The sequence below is a fragment of the Delphinus delphis genome, chromosome 6 (assembly GCF_949987515.2).
Source record: "Delphinus delphis chromosome 6, mDelDel1.2, whole genome shotgun sequence".
Lineage (NCBI taxonomy): Eukaryota > Metazoa > Chordata > Mammalia > Artiodactyla > Delphinidae > Delphinus > Delphinus delphis.
The window spans coordinates 18909476-18929248 of record NC_082688.1 but is presented as its reverse complement, the minus strand read 5'-3'; the positions used below and the strand labels follow the sequence as shown (position 1 = coordinate 18929248).

General features: G+C 44.3%; 1 long non-coding RNA gene across 1 annotated transcript in view; it reads left to right on the top strand.

Annotated features, from left to right (window-relative positions):
• LOC132427124 (uncharacterized) overlaps nt 1-19512 on the top strand; it is a 227101-nt gene extending 207589 nt beyond the window's left edge. The window contains exons 7-8 of the long non-coding RNA XR_009519810.1: nt 5122-5268; nt 19475-19512. This is a non-coding gene — a long non-coding RNA (uncharacterized lncRNA). The remainder of the gene's footprint in view (nt 1-5121; nt 5269-19474) is intronic.
• Nucleotides 19513-19773: the final 261 nt, after the last annotated feature.

Sequence of the window (19773 nt, the reverse complement as noted above, 5' to 3'; positions counted from 1 at the left end):
ACATCTTTGAAGTGCAGAGTTAGATATGGAAAATCTGGCTCACAATTTTTCTTTGTAAAAGAGGCCAATTTAATTTAATACAGAGTCACTGATTGTCTATGCTTGTCTGAAACAATAGAAGTAACCCCCCAGTCTTTTGTTCCTGATTGTTGGATGCTGTGTGAGCAGAGCTGGCGGCAGTTACAGAGTTGCTGAGGCTTAGAATCGGTGACTTGGAAGAAAACAGAGTGGTAACTTTGGCTGAGTTCTCATTTGGTGGATGGATGCCCTCTAAGGTATCAATGTTTTTACTTTGCAAATTTTATTTATTAGACTTGGAACCATGGCACAGGGATTAAAAGGTGACCCATTCAGCTCTGAAGGAGTTTATAGACTCATGGGGAAGACAGGCACAGAAACGGGGAAGACAGGCACAGAAACGGGTAATTGCAAAACAGTATGATGTGTGCTGTGGTGAAAGGCACCGTAAGAGACGATGATAGGGACACAGAGGAATAGAGAATCTAATTGTTCCATTGCTTGAATACTTCCAGTGTCAGGAAACTCATTATCTTAGAGGAAAATTCAGGGAGAAAGAATGCATTAACATTTACTATTAACTCAACATTTTTTTTGTTTTGTTTTTTTTTTGCGGTACGTGGGCCTCTCACTGTTGTGGCCTCTCCCATTGCGGAGCACAGGCTCAGGCTCCGGACGCGCAGGCTCAGCGGCCATGGCTCACGGGCCCAGCCGCTCCGCGGCATGTGGGATCCTCCCGGACCGGGGCCCAAACCCGTGTCCCCTGCATCGGCAGGCGGACTCTCAACCACTGCGCCACCAGGGAAGCCCCAACTCAACATTTTTAAAATGAGTATCTACTATGTACCAAGTACTATGTCAGGTACTGGAGAGGCAATGAATAAAAGAGATACAGTCCCCGCTCTTATAGAACTTTCAAAATCCTGGGTGAGAGATCCATTAAACATGTAAATATACAAATAAGCATATAATTACAAAAGTGATGGGTGTGATGAAAGAAAAGCCACGTGGGTGTAGGACACTGCATGTTTGTTTTTTTAAATAAATTTATGTATTTATTTACTTACTTTTGGCTGCGTTGGGTCTTCATTGCTGCGCGTGGGCTCTCTCTAGTTGCGGCGAGTGGGAGTTACTCTTTGTTGTGGTTGTTACGGAGCTCAGGTTCTAGTGTGCGGGCTCAGTAGTTGTGGCTCACGGGCTTAGTTGCTCTGCGGCATGTGGGATCTTCCCGGACCAGGGCTCGAACCCGTGTCCCCTGCCTTGGCAGGTGGATTCTTAACCACTGTGCCACCAGGGAAACCCAGGACACTGTATGTTGGTTCCCACTACCTGGTCTCAGTTCAGTTCTGAGAGGTCAGTATTTTAATCTCCATCCTACTGAGGAGTCAGCTAGGCTCCCAGTTGTAAAGTGCTCTGCCCAAAGTCACATAGCTGGTGTCAGAGTGGGGGTTAGAACCCAGGACCGTCTAATGCCAAGTACATGCTTTCAGCTCCAAATCCTCACTGAGGAGCTGGATGGTATATGGGCCACACCCCATTCAGGGACACGGGCATTAAACCATATTCTTTCTCTTTAGCATTCTGGTTATACACCTTTAATATGTGCCACCAATTAAAGGGTTAATTATGTACTATCTCGTGTTGATTTATAAATGTGGGTTAGTTAGTCTTGTTTAAGTAAGAGCCTGGAGGTCTGATTCTTTCACTCAAATCCACCCACCTTTTGTCTAGGCTGATGTTGAAGGTAGACGTTCTCATTAAATACTCATTGGTTTAAATCACAGGCTTTGGAATTTTTATAACGTTGCATACAGACTCCACGATAATGGGCTAAGATAATGCAATGGCTCTGAGTTTGGACCTTAAATCACTCAGACCTGAGTTCAAATCCCTGCTCAGTTGCTCAGTTACTCATGAGCTGTATGCTCCTGGGCAAGACTGTTCACCTCCCAGGGCCTCAATGTTTTCATTTGTAAAATGGAGATAAGAACACCTACACTCAGGTCTGTCATTCGGAGTCAGTGAGATACAGTGCTTAGTAGAACTAAGCTTATAGAACTGCTAAATCGTTGGTAATTATTATTACTTCTATCAATACATTTGCCTCTTTATTGAACAGATATCCTCTGAATGATCAAACAAAGCTAACGCCCAGCTTTTTACTTCACTTCTAAAGCTAGATAAGGAGTTGGAGAGTTACTGTATTTTATTTTTCCCTTGAATTCTTACCCCTGCCTTTAATGAGAAGAGGCCTGATTTGTTTCATTCTTTGGTCTGTGCCAGTGGTTTTTCAACAGAGGGTGATTTAGCCCCCCATGGTGCATTTGGAAATGACTGGAGACATTTTGGCTACCACAGCTTGGGGAGAAGTGCTACTGGAAATTAGTGGGTAGAGGCCAAGGATGCTGTTGACTATCTTACAATGTACAGACAGCCCTGCCTCCCCCATAGCAAAGAATTATCCCACACAAATATGTCAACAGTGGTGAGACTGAGAAACCCTGGTTTATGCCCTCCATGCCCCGCCCCTCCCCCACCCCCCACCCCCCACCATGTGAACGCTCACACACACACACCTACATCTCCTGCCTGGGAGCTCCAGGATGATGTCATCCTGGGGAGACCCACACGGGCCTGTGGTGAGACACAGTACACGTGGGGGAATCTCACCATTTCCGCGCAGACCACGCACCTCGCTGCCGCTGCCGCCTCATATCCTGCTCTGGTCCCTCCTGGGACCAGAGGGAAACCTCACAGCAGATGGGGTTTCACTTAGTCACAGTCTCTGTGGCTAGATCCGATTACATCAACAGCAGCTCTGGCTCGGAGACCCACAGTTGCCTGGTGCTCTGTGGGCTGGCCTTTCACCTTCCAAGACCCAAACTTATTGCAAGACAGGCGAGGAGAGAGGAGTTCATTTGCAATTCTGTCTGTTAAAAGGAAGAAAGCTGAGCAATAGAAAAAAAAAAGCCGAAAGGTATCGGGATCCTCTTTTGAGGGACTGGATATTTCTGTCTGTGTATTTTCTTGTGTGTGTCATGACAGGTGGTAAGTACTCAGTAACTTTTTTAAAAGAAATATATAAATGATGGAAATCTTGAAGGTTTTGTATTTCATATGAAAGAGTAAGAATGGGTACTAAAAATTGAGCGTTTAAAATATTCCACAGTATTCCACAAAATTCCACAAAAATTGTGTTATGTATTTAAAAAGTATCGTCTCCTGTAATTCTGACAGTGATGTGTGTGTAGATTTGCATCTCCACTTGAGAGCTGATATAATAGAGGGTGAGCAAAGCTGGTTCACCCAAAGGGCAAGAGCTACTAAGGGGCAAAGCCCAGATTCCAACCTCACTTCCTTCGAGACCTGGGTCTTAACCACTTAGCTGGATGCCTCTCACTAGTGAGAAGAGAGCTAATCTTCGGCAGAGAGCACGGCTAATCCAAGACCTCTCTGCCACGGTGGAGTGGTGGAAGGATCTAGGACCCCTCTTGGCATTGCTGTTTAGCAAACAGGCAAAGTTAGTTCCTAGTGCCTCCCATCTCTCACCTGGGCCTGCACTTGTCACCAGGCTGTGTTGCTCTCACCTTCTGTCTCAAGCTCTGGATGTTACCTGCCATAATTGGGGCCCATCCTCTCAGAATCCTTGCTTTTGTGGCTCTTTGATTCATAGTGTTGTGTGCTGAAGGGTGACATGTGTACAGATAGAGACTATATTTATTGGGGTAAGAACCTTGCTGTCACAGAAAAAGTGTTTTCAGTGGCTTAACAAGATGGAAGCTTATATCTTGCTCATATAAAGCCCTACAGGGGCTTGGCTTTCTTTGAAGCAACATTACCAGAACCTTCCTGTCTTATGGGTCTACCTGCTTGGCTTCCACAGAGGCTGTCCTTTCCTGCAGTAAGCCCGCAGAAGCAGAAAGAGCAAGGAGGTTTCACAGGTCGGATTATGGACCAGACACAGTAGTGACATTCCGTTGGTTAGAATCCAATCACACGGCCAAATTTAACCACAAAGAAAACTGGGAAATATAGTTTATCTAGTTATCTTAGGTCTTCATGTTTTTTTGGTTTTTTGGTTTTTCTGGGGTTCTTTTGGCCGTGCTACGTGGCATGCAGGATTTTAGTTCCCTGACCAGGGATCGAACCCATGCCCCCTGCAGTGGAAGTGCAGAGCCCTGACCACTGGACTGACAGGGTAGTTGTCTTAGAGAAGTGAAGAAATGAGTTTCCTGAAGAGCTTCTCTTGAATTTGGAAGAGATAGTCAGGGATTTGGGGTAATCCCAAATTTAGGTAACAGATTTGGCTGTGCACCTGAGATCTCACTTTTCAATGGATGACATTCTTTTTACATATAATCTTCCGTCCTGGTGACAGTGATGGGCTAGGGACAAAAGGTGGTAAGCAAAACTCCCCTGGGGGCTGGTGTAGAGGAGCAAAACATGCCATTCCGAAATGTCTCTTTGACATGTGGATTATTTCGAGCTGCAAAAAATTAAGGCCCAAAGGACTCAGGAGGAAACTTTGACCCTCCCCCTAACTGCCCAGAAGAATTTCCATAGAAGGCCTGTTCCCAGAATAGGGCTATCACCAGAGATATCTGCGAAGAACCCAGGTTGACTGTGGTGGAGGCCTAGGAATCAGAGTCCACTCCGTGTCCCATTGTCTCTGCATGGCTCAGCAAACATTCATTCACCAGGCATTTGTTTTTCCATCTCTGTGAACTACCTTCCTCCCCTTTGCTGTCCCAAACCACTACCCCCAACGTCATCTTTTGTATTTAGCTGAAGATGGTATTTAAGGTGAGGGTGTCAGCCATTCTGGCGAGTTGCTCGGTTTTCTTGGGTCTCTCCCTTGTATACATGTTAAACTTTTGTTTGTTTTTCTCCTGTTCATCTGTCTTATGTCAATTTAATTCTTAGACCAGCCAGAAAAACCTAGAAGGGTAGAGGAAATTTCTTCCTCCCCGACACTGGACTAGGTCATCGAATTTGGGTGAAAATAGAACTCTTTGGGAAGAAGGATCCATGGGGCCCTTTTACCTCTGTTCCGTGTGAATCTGCCCATATTATAATTGCTTCGTTGATTTGTTTATCCCACAGACATCCATTTGAGTGTACGAGGTACAGTGTGTGCAGCTGGGACCCAAACTTCCAGTCTCTGCTCTTGAGGAGCTTACAGGCAAGTGTGAAAAAAGAAGAGGGGAAACAGGACCATTACAATCCAGTGACATGAATCCTATGACTGAGGTAGGTACATGCGGGACGAGGGTCATCTCACCTAGGCTGGAGGGAGGATTAGCTGATTTATCTCTACACTGAATTTTGAAACGTCCTCAGTGCAAAGCAGCTGGGGAAGAATGTTCTGGTAGAAGACACAGTGTGTGCAAAGGCCAGGAGGCATGGAAGAGCATTGAGGAGCAGCGAGTAGTTCAGGAGGGATGGGCACAGGATCTATGAGGGAGAGATGGGGCCGACCAGATCACAATGCGTACTGTGTGCTCACCTATGGAGTGTACATTTATTCTGATTTTCTGACCTTCCAAAAATGACAGCGTCCACTTGGGAATAGGGAGTTTGACGGTACATCACGGAACTGCCCGTGCCTGGCCTGGATGAGAACATGCAGCTTGTCCACGGTGATTTCAGCACCAGCCGACACCCCCGTGCGTGCGTCGCTAGGCTAGGGACCCCCTGATCATGTGCCCTCCTGGCTGAGGTCCACGTACAACCTCTGCTACCCATTCTAGTCCCCCATGGCAATGATGTGAGCCAGAGAGAGCGCTGGTCTCTACCCACGCGTGGAGTACTCTGTTTTCCCACGGGCTCTCCGATAAATGATGTCCTTCCTCCCTCCATCCCTGGAGAACAGATGGCTGTTCCCACTTTTCAGAGAAGGAGATTGAATCACTGTAGAGTACCTCCCCATACAGAGACTTAACACCGTCTAGCCATCAGCATTCACAGCAGAGACAGATTATGAGGATGCTCTGGGAACTGGAATCTCAGTTTCTCGTTTGTAATCTATTTTTGGATGGGAAGCAGAGCCACATGGAAAAGATTTGATAATGTTAATAAATGACACAATAGTAGCTAGCTGAGCCAGGAAGTGTTTCTTTCCACACTCAAGTGATGGCTTCAGTTACACAGACTTCCGGGAAAACAGCCTTCTCATCTAAAGTGCCACTTCATCTTCTAATGCTCAAGCCGAATGCCACCTGCTCTGTGAATTATGCCTCAACATTCGGCTCAGAATATCTCTGTTTTACTTGCATCTCTATTCCTTGATTACCCACTTTGCCTGGATCTTAAGTAATTGCTTCCAGATGTGTCTCTCTCATGAGATGACAAAATAAGGTAACATTCATTACGAGCCCACATGTGTCAGGCACTGGGATAATTGTTTTACACACGCTGTTTCATGGAATCGTCTCAAATTGACTGTGGGTAGATGTTACCAGATCCCTATTAAAAATAAGTAAATGGAAGTTCCTAGATGTTAAGCTCCTCAAAGGCTTAAAAACGTGTCTTCGTCTAGCCCTGCATGCGGCACCAGCCTGGGCATAACAGGACCTCGAAATGGTGGGAATAAAATACGTTTTACTGAAACCCTAGGAATTCTTTTTCCTACCCAAGCATTACAAGGTCCACCCGGGCTCATTTTATATTTAGAAAAAGGTACTCGGAGAGCTCAGCAGTGGTGTAACCAAGGAGCCGGAGCATTCAATAGCTTGGGCTTCTGCCAGGGCATTTCCCGTAGGACAGGTGTTCTGTGTCTCATCATGCTAGAAGGAATGTTCAGTGACATCATGATAGATTGTAGAGTCAGATTTGCAAGACTTCTCCCAACAGCTCCGTGTCAAAACGCGGGTAGGGCTTGGGCATCTGGACTCTCTTACGTTCTGCCCCTGATCGTCTTCTTTCTCGACCTTTAGCTCAATGTGTCTTTCCCTTGATGAAACAGCTCATGAAACAAAACCCGTCCCTGAATTTGGAAAATCCTCAAACATCTGCTTCTAAGTGTGTGTGCGTGCGTGCGTGCGTGTGTGTGTGTGTGTGTGTGTGTTCAGGAAAAGGAGGGAAGAGTGAGGACGTGATTTCCACTCGGTAGTCTGGGGTCCACTTCATGGGAAAACTTCCCCCCAAAAAAGAAATGTTATAAGAGCTCTTCTTTTCCAGAGCTTGGAGTAGATTCCTTTCTGTTTTTGGAAAAGTGGGTGTGAAAAATCCATCATGTTCTCATCCATGGTCAGAAGGCCTGTTCAGACCTTTAAAAGTGCAGAGGGAGTGTTTTTCAGCCCCCGTTTTCAATTAGCTGGATGAGGGGTTCCCCTGTGAAGGGAACGTGGTCCCATAGAGGTGATGAAGCCATCTTTACCGTCCCTGCGAGAGGGAAGCTGGAGTGGCCCTAATGAGTTAATAAATGTTTAGCAAGGCAAACATACAGCATCTATTGTGAGAACATATAGCATCCATTATGAGGTGAACTTGACGATGAAGATATTTATCCATTTGTTTAATGCGTATTTGCTGATCACTTGCTGTGTGTTTAGCATTGTTCTAGGCAGGGAAGAATTCAGATGAATGAGGGGGCTTGGCCTTAAGAGGCATAGACCCCAGAAGAGGAGATAAATAAGTAACAATTGGAATCCAGTGTGACAGGGGCCATGCGAGAACAAGTAGAGGATCCAGATGCAAGCGGGGGAAACCTTGCTAGAGAGAGTTACACCTGAACGGGATCTTGAATACGATTTAGAGTTATGGAGGAGAGGGGAAGACGAGAGGGAGGCAGAGAGAGGCAGAGGGATCTGCCCCACCAGGTGTGGAGCTGAGAAACAGCATACACGTTCTAGGAGTCTTTGAGGAGTGAAGGTGGGGGAGAGAGGGAGTGCTGGGGGGAGGGCTGGGGAGAGAGGCTAGTTGGCGGGTTCTCATGCAGGGCTCTTGAGAGCCATGTGAAGGGTTTTGAACTCTTCTCCTCTAGGTGGATGATGAGAGACCATTGCAGAGTGTCCACAAGACAGGGACAAGGGTAGAGTCAGGCTTTACAGATATCATCCTGGCTGCAGCGTGAAGCAGGCAGATCAGAGTCAGGGAGACCAGTGAAGCGCTGTCGCAATCATGTAAGCAAGAAGTGATGGTTGTGTGGACCAGGGTGGGAGCTGTGGGGATGGAAGGAACTGGGAAGATTTTATTGATGTTAAAGACAAGCTTGCCAGGGCTTGGTGATTGAGCAGATGTGGAGAATGAAGTAGAGAGAAGCAGCGTCCTGGATTGGGGGCCCCGTGGGAGGTGATGCCATTCACTGAAATGGGATCAGGGGAAGAGCGAGGATGACCTCTGGGTGGACCTGGTAGTTCCAGATGAGGAGTAGAGACAATGGGTGGCAAAAGGGCTTCTTGGTGAGCTTGGCCTCAGCAGGACACAGTGCCCACGCTCCATTCCTCTCCAGACGAGGCCTGTGTGCACATGTACGTAGGACCCCTTCACTTGACGTGGAGCCAAGGATGGGCCAAACGTATCCCTAGAGGCACCCACTCTCCCCACTGGTTTGCTATGTTTTCCTTCCCACAGTGCGTAACAGTCATCCTCATAATCACAGAGAGACGGTCCAGCGGTTAAGTGCGTGTAAGCCCGATTACTTGGGCTTGTGAATAGCTATGTGACCTCGGGCAAGTTACTTAACGCGTCTGTAACCCAGTGTCCTCATTTGCAATGTGGGGATCATAGTTCCTACTTGGCAGATTTGTAGTAGAGGAACCACACGTAAGGGAGTAGGTACCTGATAAATATCGATGAAACAAAGGAATTGTTCTGACCTTATTCTTGGCTCATTTCTGCTGCTTCTCAGTATAAAACATAGATTTTTATTTTGTTTTATACGGGATGCGCCGTATTTCATGGATTCAGAGCTCTGCTTTCTTTGAGAAAGGAAAAGGAGTTGAGGGATCAACTACTAAGGGTTTTTTTGGAGAATCTGTTTGTACGCAGTGCTGGGCTAGGCGTTTTTCACATGTTCTAACCCAGGGCCACCCAGAATTATCTATCACCCACAAATTCTGAGCTAGTCGTGCTCCTTCCCCTTGTTCAAAAGTTCAAGTTCAAACTCCAAATACCTCAGCAGGGCTTTCAACGCCCGTCTTGACCTATCCTCAGCTGGTTTCTTGCGCTTCATCTCCTTCTCCTGCCCCCTGCGTGCTGATTCTACCCTCTACTTTAGCCACGATGTACTTTACACTCGTCAAATGACATGACCATCTATGCTTCCATGTCAAAGTGTGTGCTGTGCCTTCTGCTGGGACTACCCTTACTTCTTACTTTTTAATTAAGACCCTGCTCAGATATCACCTCCTCTTGTTGAATTGATCACCCCATCTTCTCTGATCCCTAGCATTTTGACAGTTCTTCCAATACAATGCTTACTACAGAGTTTCTTAATAATTTGTTCATGAGTTTGTCTTCCCCTTAGTAAACTGTAAAGTCTTCAAGGGAAGAACCTATGTCTTCTTGGCCTTGAAGCCCCAGATCCTAACCTAGAACTTGGTACAGAGTGGGTGTCGGGGTTAGGCTTACGGAACATGAGTCAATGGATAGATAAACCCCACTTAAAAACGGAACATGAGTCAATGGATAAATAAACCCCACTTAAAAACGGAAGCAACGATAGGTAGACAGGATGCTTTTTTCCCTTCCTCCCACTATCTTACCTTGCCTTCACCCCAACTCAGCAATCTGCCCAGAAAGAAGAGCATCTGAAATTGACCTCGGAAGGAAAGGACATCCTAAGATATGATACAAATATTTACTGCTTTCCCTGTGTTCCCCAGATACGGTGTTGATTCCGAGATACCAACATTATTTACTGTAACTAAATAGATTTTTTTTAACCTCTCAACAAAGACCCAGGACTTAAAAATCTTTCGTTTTCCTAATGCAAGTTAGGGTACCCAGTTACAAAGGGTAGCATGGGTCCATGGGTGGAAATAGTGGACTGGGATGGAAAAATAGGCTCAGATCTAGTCCAATCTCAGCCCAGCTTGACAGGTAACATTTATACTTAGAAAATGTGTCATCCTCACCTTCTTTACACAGACCACAGACTAGTTCATTAGCAAATCATTTTGATGATTTGACTTGCCCTGTTATAATTATTGAAGAGAATTCACTGTGGTAAAATACAGTAGTCTTTAAGAGTTTGCTTTTGTACCCTCTAAAATAATCTTGGAAAACTATGTACCTTTTAAAGTCGACAGATGTTTTTATTGTACATTTAAATAGCTGCAAACGATATAACTTCAAGTATATTAAAAATATAGTCATTTAAAAATAAGACTGTCATATCACTGTTTTCAATAGGTTTAATGAAATCTACATTGCGTGGTGATTTGATACCATCACCTACCCATTAAAAATATATGAATAAGATCTTCCTTAACAATTGAAAATTTACGTAATTCCTTTTTCTCCTTAAATGTGTATTTCCATTACATTTTCTCCACAGAAGTCTATCCTAATCTAGTATGTGTTTTGTACTTGAAAGTCTTTTCAGTGATCATGTTATTATATTCCTCTGAAGCAAAACATGTATATAAATTAATATTAAAATTTCTTTAATGTTCTGTAAGTATAAGGTTCTAGCACAAAGTGATTTCCTCTGGATCGAATTGTCGTAGCAATTGTTGGAAGTACTCAACTGATCAATTCGCTATATATTTTTTGAAATTTTGATCAATATTTATGACATGAAACACAAAGCTTTCCTGGAAATGTTTCTCTGAATGAGATGAATTTGTTTCAATTAGATCATATATCTGTGAAGAAATATTTATTATTGCTAACATGAGATGGTATTATATAAATTCTACTCCTTGTTTTCATTGTCTGGTTGTAGTCACTGAGAAACCTATTCACAGAAAGAAAGAAATGAGAAAGGAGGATTTTTGTTAGAGCAGAGTTATGACCACCTACCAGGTTGTATGCCAAAATTACCTAGGGATAATCATCAAAAAAGCATTTTTCAATGATTTCTCAACTGGTGCTTTAATTAGATTCCCCTCCAGTTTTGTTGTAACCAAAACACTGGAAGTCATCTGAGTTGCAAAATGATTTATTACTGGATCATTAGTCACTCACTTTCTCAACAGTTAAAACAGAATTGTGAATTGTATCTTTATTTGGTGCCCTGGAGATTTTTATACCCTAAGGCAGCTCAGGATGAGTGAGACTGCTGGCTTCCCTTTGTAAAGTGGGAGAAAGGCATTTATAAAAGGAGCCTCTTTATCCTCAGATTCTTGAGAAATAGTGAAAATGGAAGCTGAGAATCTGAAAATTTCCCTAAAGCTATCTGCCAACTGGAGCCCTGGGAAAATCCTTGGGTACCTCTAGCTGTACGGTGCATAGCAGTTTGAAAATTGCTATATGAGGTATCTTTTCTCTAATTATAATAATTATATTCAGTCTCCCCAGAGAGGCAGCATAGTTGTACAGGTATCAACAATAAGACAGGAATGCAGAGCAGCCAGAAGTCAAGTCCATATTGAATTATATGAACCAGATTCTGTAACTCAGAAGTGGGAAAAACTGACTTGTGTTTTAGCAATCTAGCTTGACTTCATGAATGAGCTAGGATTCAAATGAATCCTTGAATTATGGAAACAGAATGTCAAATCTGGAATAAACTTCAGAGATCATGTAGTCTGGAGAAGGTGATTAAGGCTTACCTTTTATATCAACTCGGATTAATTGTGAGTAACTGCTTATGTAGCCCTTGTGTATCAAGAAGGATTCAGAGGATCTGTAGGAAGGAATGGTGTGAGTGATGATTAATCATGCCTGTTGGAGGAGGCAAGGAGAGAAGTGATACCAGTGCTCTGTATTTGCTGTCCTTGAGTTGATCTGAGTATGCATAGTCCCTGTCGTAGGTACCACAGGGACAGCTGAAGCCCAGGGAGCAGCTGAAGCCCAGCTGAAGCTTGATCAAAATCCCACAGCTCGCCAGTGGCAGGATGGGCAGAATTACTTATTTTTTCTTCAATATTTGGTGCTCACCATAAACTCGGTAACATTTGCAGCTAGAAAAACTTTCGGATGTTTTAGAGCTAAAAGGGAGCAAATTCTGGTTGTGCCAATATGAACTGTTGTTTTCGTTTAGGGAGTTTTTAGGTTCCTTTACATTTGTTCTCTGCGCTGTTTGTTGAAAGAAGGAAGTGGGTCATCCATTATGAAGAGACTGAAAACCTGAAAATACTGACAGTATGGTTTTAGTTGCCCATTCAAACGGAGCTCAGAAAAAATCATAAACCACCGAAGCACATTATCACCTGTCTGGGTATTGAGTCCACTTCACCCTGGCCCAGGAAAACAGACCTACAGAGTAAAGTTACTAGAGGTCTGCAAGACCTCTTATTCTTCCATCTACCTATGGCAGGAGTCCTTTTGCCATGTGAGATCGCATCTTGGGAGTGGGGTGGGACTAGACAGAAGTATAAGCAGAAGTACGGCAGGATGTATACATTGATAGAGGGGTTAAATTTATATATAACAAATGGATTTTACTGTACATAGAAAATTACATTTTGCTTTACTCCTTTTTCTTTTGGACCTCTCTCCACATAAATCTACGTGTATCCCGTTCTTTTTAACAACAGCATAATATTCAGTTGGTTCCAAATGTTTACTAGTTCAAACAGTGCTGCAATAAACATCGTCCTGCGTTCATCTTGGTGCACTTCTGAGAATTTATCTGAAGGATGAATTCCTGGAAATGGACTGCTAATAACAAACTTTCAGTTTCCATAAATACTGCCAAATGGGTCTCTAAAGAGGTTACGTCAATTTAGAGGTTACTCCTAATCATGGTATATGGGAGCACTGTCTCTCCCGCATCCAGCTAACACTGGGTATTTTCAAATGTGAGGAAGGGGAGGATTTAAATAGTTACAGTTTTGAATTAGAAATGAGGCATCTCTCTTGACTACTCCGACCTGTGTCTCCCCAAACCAGTACAGCTGGGTGGTGGCTAATGCCACAGACTCTGCTCAGAAGGCTGAATGCTCCTGCTTCAGTGGGAACAGGGGGTGTTTCTTCAGTCTGTGCCCTACTTGGCATCTGTCCCTGACAGACCCAGTCAATGTGGGGAGCCAGCCTCTCTGACAGTAAGAAAAAGTGGATTGGAAACAAATTGATCTTTTCACAGCTGGCTGTTCCCTTCTTTCCAGACTTGGACCCAGCTCAGAACAAGGTCGCCGATGTAACAAAGATGCGGCAACAAAGATGGCATTATTGAGGACGGCCTCCTTTGGGGGGAGGTCTCATTCCCCCAGAGTTGCCTCTGTCATGTCAGCTATGACAAGCCTGGAGACCGCATAGCTGTGAGTCTCCAAGGGTCTCCAAAGAGACACCCAAACTGTCCATCCTGTTGACCATGCACTCTTCTATTGGTGTCTACTACTTTATTTAAAAGATGTCAGATGACTCAGTTCAACAGACTATAACCTCTTATTCATGCTTCCTGGAGGCCAGGATTAGAGGGTGGGAGAGTTTGGAATTCAAAAGGAGAAGAACTGTGTGAGCAAAGGGGAAAAAATCTTGTGCTTATTTCCAGCACCATCACTCTTACCACTGTTCATCCTATTGCTCTCCTTCCTTCCCTTCATAGCACACTTTATGGCTGGGAGAAATCTTCGCTTACCTTTTTATTGCCCGTCTTCTCTCCTGGAGTGAAGTCTTCATGAGGGCAGAGGCATTATTTAGCTCACCACTGCACCACAGGTCCCTAGGGTACCTCCGGGCACGTTGGGGGTGCTGGATGCATGTTTGTCACATGAATGAGTGAATGAAGGAAGGAAGTTGATGAGCACCTCCTGTATTAGACAATTTCATAGATGTGAGATGTTCTAATATTTAAACCTTATGAGGTATAGATATTATCTTCATTTATGGCAAAGGAAATGGGGTGTCAGAGATTAAATAACACTTTCAGAACCACACAATGGTAACAGGTAGAACTGAGATTTTCATTTAGGCATGACTGACCCCAATCCTATCTTCTAGACCTGATTCTGATTTTTCGAAGTTTAAACTGAAAAATATTAATGTATTTTCCAGCAGTGCGGGGTGCAGTCGTTAAGACCCTTCCAGGTGAACGTGTGTGTCCACCAGGAGCATATGTTCCTCCTTTGCCCTCCAAACATGGGCAAGTCCCTGAATACTCTGTTTATTAAATCCTTATTCATTTGGGGACAGGAGTAGAGCTAATTTATGTGCATTTTGTACAAATTTTGGAACCTCCGAACTGAGTAACAAGGGAACTGTAAAAAGCCCTTATGTTGACAGTGAGCAAGTATAAGGAAGGGCACTAATATTTAATAAAGTCATGTTGCGTGCAAGGAATTGTGCCTTAAATAGGTGATTTCATTTAGTTCTTACAACAACATTTTTCTGTTTTTTCTCTTTCTCCCTTTCCTCCTTCCTTCCTTCCTTCCTTTCTCTCTCTCTTTCTTTCCCTTTCTTTCTTTCTTTCTTTCTTTCTTTCTTTCTTTCTTTCTTTCTTTCTTTCTTTCTTTCTTTCTTTCTTTCTTTCTTTCTTTCTTTCTTCTCTCTCTTTCTCCCTCCTCCCTCCCTCCCTCACTTTCCTTCCTGCTTCCCTCCCTCCCTCCCTCCCTTTCTTCCTTCCTTCCTTCCATCCTTTCTTTTTTTAAAAAAAAAAAATTTCCAGACAAGATTGGAAGATTTACCTTGGATAAGCCATGCGTAATGGTAGGACCAGCATTTGAGGTACATCTTCATGCCGTAGGGCCTCTTGTCTTTCTACCCACCATGCCACTGAGTGTTGAACAGGGACTGCGGTCTCAGCTGACTAAGCACTGTCACAGGCACAGAGGATGCTGCGTAAATGACTGATTGGCAGACCCCTGACCTCCTGGTCCTTAGCCAGTGACCCCCAGGGCTACTTGAGGTCTGGCACCATGCCTGGTATGACTTGATGCTTTAATAGTTTCTTTCTTCTGTTAGCCAACCCCCTAAGGGAGCCTTGTCTCCTTCTTGAAACCCTGTGCTGGAACAAGAGGTTTCCTTAGGATTCCGGAAGCCCACACTCAATGCTATGTTTTTTCCCGAGATCTGGCTACAGGTAGTGCTCTGAGGTCAGTCTTTCCAGCTCCCAGCTCAGAGAACTACAAACTCCAGGCTCCCAGGGGTGTTGAACTACCAGTTATGATGAAATATTAGCACAAAAGAAAATAATTCTTTTCTATTTTGGGTTTCTAATCAGGACAGCATAGCTGTAGGATGATTTATGTACTTGCATTTTCAAAAAGTTTCTTCTCCTATTGTTTCTTCTCTAGTCATTTCTCTTATCACTTGGGCTCAGCTTGATGCTTCTCTGGAATCTGCCCTTTTTTTCTTCCGTCTATAAAACACCAAACACATGTCCTCAGTCTGGCTCCATGAAACTGGATTTGGGGATGAAATTGTCCCGCTCAGATAGTAGAAATCCTTAAAAAAAGAAACAGAAGGAGTCGCTCTAAATTCCTAAGAGCATTCTGCTCTTTATCCATAACTTGTTCATTCAGGCGATCATTTGCCAAATACTTATTAAGTACTTACTCTGTGTTAGATGTTGTGCTGGGTATGACGAACATGGTGGTAAATGAGCTGGCACCCCTCCCTCAGGAGCCCCTGGGTCTGACGCTAGCCCTGCCCTGCTGACCGCCCCACCTCTCCAGTTCAGCTTTGGCGGCCCTTCTGTCCTGGTACTACTCCCCGTTCCACTCCCCAGCTTTTCCTACCTGTGTTCTCCTTCTGTCTTTCCATCATGCACCTCTTTCCGCCCTAGAACATTTTTACAACTTTCCTCCATCCAAGTAGCCCGCTCTTCAAGCCCAAACCTAGATGTCACATGTCCCAGGAAGCCTCCTACACCCCACCCAACGTGGGTCTACTCGCCTTCCATATGTCCATATGCTTAGTATCTTGCATTGTAATTAGCTGCTTCCTTGCCTGCCTCTCCCATTAGACTGTTAGCTCCTTGAGAACAGAAGCAATGATATCTTGTTCACAGATATGGGCCTAATGCGTGGCCATAGTGGGGGCTCCCTAATTATTTATGGAACAAGCAAGTGGACTGGAAAACAGGTAAGACAAATACATTTAAAGAACTTCATAGGAGTTCTTATGAAAATTAAAAGAATTACTATTTGTAAACTACTTATAATAATGCCGGTATCTAAAAAATGGATTCGAACTCTGTATAATAAATGCTAGGATAAACCTTGTTGTAAGGAATTATAGCAGAAAAAAAAAAAAGGCTGCTCTAATGCAGCCTGGGAACCAGGATGCAAGGAGCTCTTAGGAAACATTTTAAAGAGAAGATAAATACCAAAGATGAATAGGAGTTACTGAGATGAGCAGAGAGGTGGTGTCTCTAAGGTAGAGGGAACAGCATGTGTAAAAACACAGAGGCAGCAGAGAGCATGACTTGTTTGGGGGACTTCAGCTTTCTCATGGGCTGGAGGAAAGTGGATTTGGGTGGGTGTGAGTGGGTAGCTGGTAAGAGGAGATTGTAAATGACCTACAAGTGGCCCTACAGTCCAGTGGAAAGAGTACTGGGGGGAGAGTGAGGGGACTAGAATTTGAGCCCAAACTCTGACATTAACTCCAAGTGATCTCACGTGGGTCACTTCACTTTTCTTGACCTTAGTGTTCTCACCTCTATAATGTGGGCTGGGCACTAGATGACCCCCAAAGCCCACTTTCATCTTGGACAGTCAAGGAATCTGGGGGAGTAGGAGCTCCTTGAGTGCAAGGGCCCATGTCTGGTGCCTAGCAAATACTACTACTATTACTGCTATGCTTCAATACTATTACTTCTACTAGTACTACTATAACACTGTTTCTAGTGTTTTACTAGTATGATACCACTACTACCATTAATACTATATAACTATAGCTACCATTCTACTGCTATCACCACTATACTGTTAACTATTGCTATTAATATCCTACTGCACCATTACTACAGCGTGACTACTACTAATATTACTGTCATGCTATTATGACTACTATACTCCTAGTGCTATTATGTTCCTCAATTACCGCATAGTTCTTACTACTAGTACTATCAGTACTGCTGTCCAACCACTATCTCTATGCTACTACTGCTACTCCCAGAAATAACGGTAACACCTATTGAGATCCTACTCAGTGTTGAGCACCACTTTACACGTGTTGACCCTTAATCCTCCCAACAAGCCTAGGAGATAGGTTCTCCTATTATTGCCATTTTATGATTTAGAAAACTGAGGGTCAGAGAGATTAGAAAACTTGCTCAGGAGGCTGGGACTGAAATTCAGGTAACATGGCTTCCGAGCCTTGCTTCTCCAGGGCTTCCGCGAAGGCCTGGTGAGTGACTGATGGAAGATTCATGGTCTGAATCAAACTGAGTTCTTCTATTGCTGTTTCTGAAGTGTTATTTTAATAAGACGCCGCAGGCGAATTAGGATCTACTAGAGAGAAATAGGAGCCGTTTCCTAAGTCAGGTGGGCCGAGAGTCTTTATTTTAATCTCTTCAGCCCTTACCTCTGCATTCATCGTGCATCAGGCATTAGCTCTATGAGGCGAAAGATAAAGTGATTTATCAAATTTATTCTTAATTCAGCAATATGAGAACATGAGGGCGAGTCTATGCCTGAGGTCGCCTGAGACGTTCGTGGTCCCCTTGAAGAGAGTAGTGGGGATGCTCACCTGAAGGCCCCCATGCCTGCGGGGAGGGAGCTGCTGCCAGTCTGTCAAGTAAAGAGTTACATGCACTCTGCAGTGTGCTTAGCTCTGTTTTTTTTAAGGGTCCCCAACATTTTGGAAGCATAGTGAGAAGAAACATCATTCGTGGCGTCAGGGGGCCATTGATGGATGAAGGTGTCTATGAGAGGACAAGTACTTTCACATTTTATCCATTTCCAAATCCTCTAGAAGCATATCTAAGAACTTCTCATTAACTGTACTTCAGGACTACTAGACCTGCTAACTTGGAATTTCCCCAAATGGACTTGGAGCCCGTGCTCTACCTCCCTGGATCTTCTTGGCCCTGTCTTAGGCTGCAGGAACATTTTGCTCCCACAGCTGTTGGAAGCAGCCCCTTGATGTAGTCAGAGACAGTTGCTCAGCATCTTAATGCCAAGACCAAAAGGGGTGAAAAAAAAATGGGAGTTACGGAAAGTGAGTGACTGACCTCATTCGGTAGGAATCCCTTCTGGAAAGGGAGCTGCAGAGTGTTGTGACAGGCAGTAAGTCACATGTAAGAATGTTTACCATGGAATTCCAGCAAAAGAAATGGCTCCAGAACCTTCCTGGGTAATACAAATGGAGTCTGCCCATAGGCCTCAGAGGGGAATCCTGGAAAACCTTGGCCTTGCGAGGGAGGCCATCTCCTCCCGCGTCGGTGTCGGCCGAGGCTGCGACAGCGCCTGAGCTATCCAAACTGCCGGCTGGTGTTTATAAAAGAATCATCTGGTTCTTACGTCAGCTCGACTTAAAAGGCTAGTCATGGGATATATGAAGAGGGGCAAAGCAAGGTACTGTTTATTGAGCTGGGAATTACTATTTCCATCTTATGGGTGGTTAGACCGATTCATGCATTTTTCCTAAATTCACGGAGTTTGTAAGTTCCGGCGTCTGGGTTCAAACCCAATTGGGTTTGACTCTAAATCCTGCGTGGTTGCCTTTTTTGAGAGCAGGGTATGCATTCTACATACTTTTCTTACTCCAGTTGCAGTATTCACTATCCTGGGTATGTCGAATCCTGGAATACCATGGGCACCTTTAGCCATCCTGTGGTCTGATCTTCTCACTGTACAGATGGGAATGGCCCAGAGCGGGAAGGGCCTTGTTCAGACTCACATAAAGGCCGTGGCTGGATTAGAGGTTGGCTGCCCCTCAGTTCAAAATGCTGCCTGCCCTAGAGATTCTTATACTGAGTGAAGTAAGTCAGACAGAGAAAGAGAAACATTGTATGTTATCCCTTATATGGGGCATCTAAAAAGAAATGATACAAATGAACTTATTTTCAAAACAGAAACAGACTCACAGACTTAGAGAATGAGCTTATTGTTACCAGCGGGGAACGATGGGGGAGAGGATTAGCTAGGGAGTTTGGGATCGACATGTATACACTGCTATATTTAAAATGGATAATGTACACAGGGAACTCTGCTCAATATTATGTGGCAGCCTGGGTGGGAGGGGAGTTTGGGGGGAGAACGGATACATGTATATGTATGGCTGAGTCCCTGTGCTGTGCACCCGAAACCATCACAACATTGTTGATCGGCTATGCTCCAATATAAAATAAAGTTTTAAAAAATGTCTCCTGACCAGGTGCGTCACTCTGAATGGTTACTTAATATATTTTGTTGATTGATTTAAATGTAATTTATGGCAACACCATCTCTCCTTCTTCTAGAAGAGTCATTGCTAAATCCCAGGAGTCCACGTTTTGTCCCACTGCTTGGTTACTGGTATTTAGTGTGTAAAACCTTTCGCCTTCAGTCCAGTGAGCAACGATGTTGTGTGAGACACCAGAGACAAAGGTAAATCAGCCACGCCTCAGGAACTTCGGGAACTTACCGACATCTGGGAGAGCCAGATACGAGAACTTCTTATTCTAATACGTTATATAATCATATGAGATAGACATCTGGAAGGTGTAGAAGCAGAGGTGAGGGGTACCTACCCGTGCCTGCTCCCAGAAGGGCCTTACTG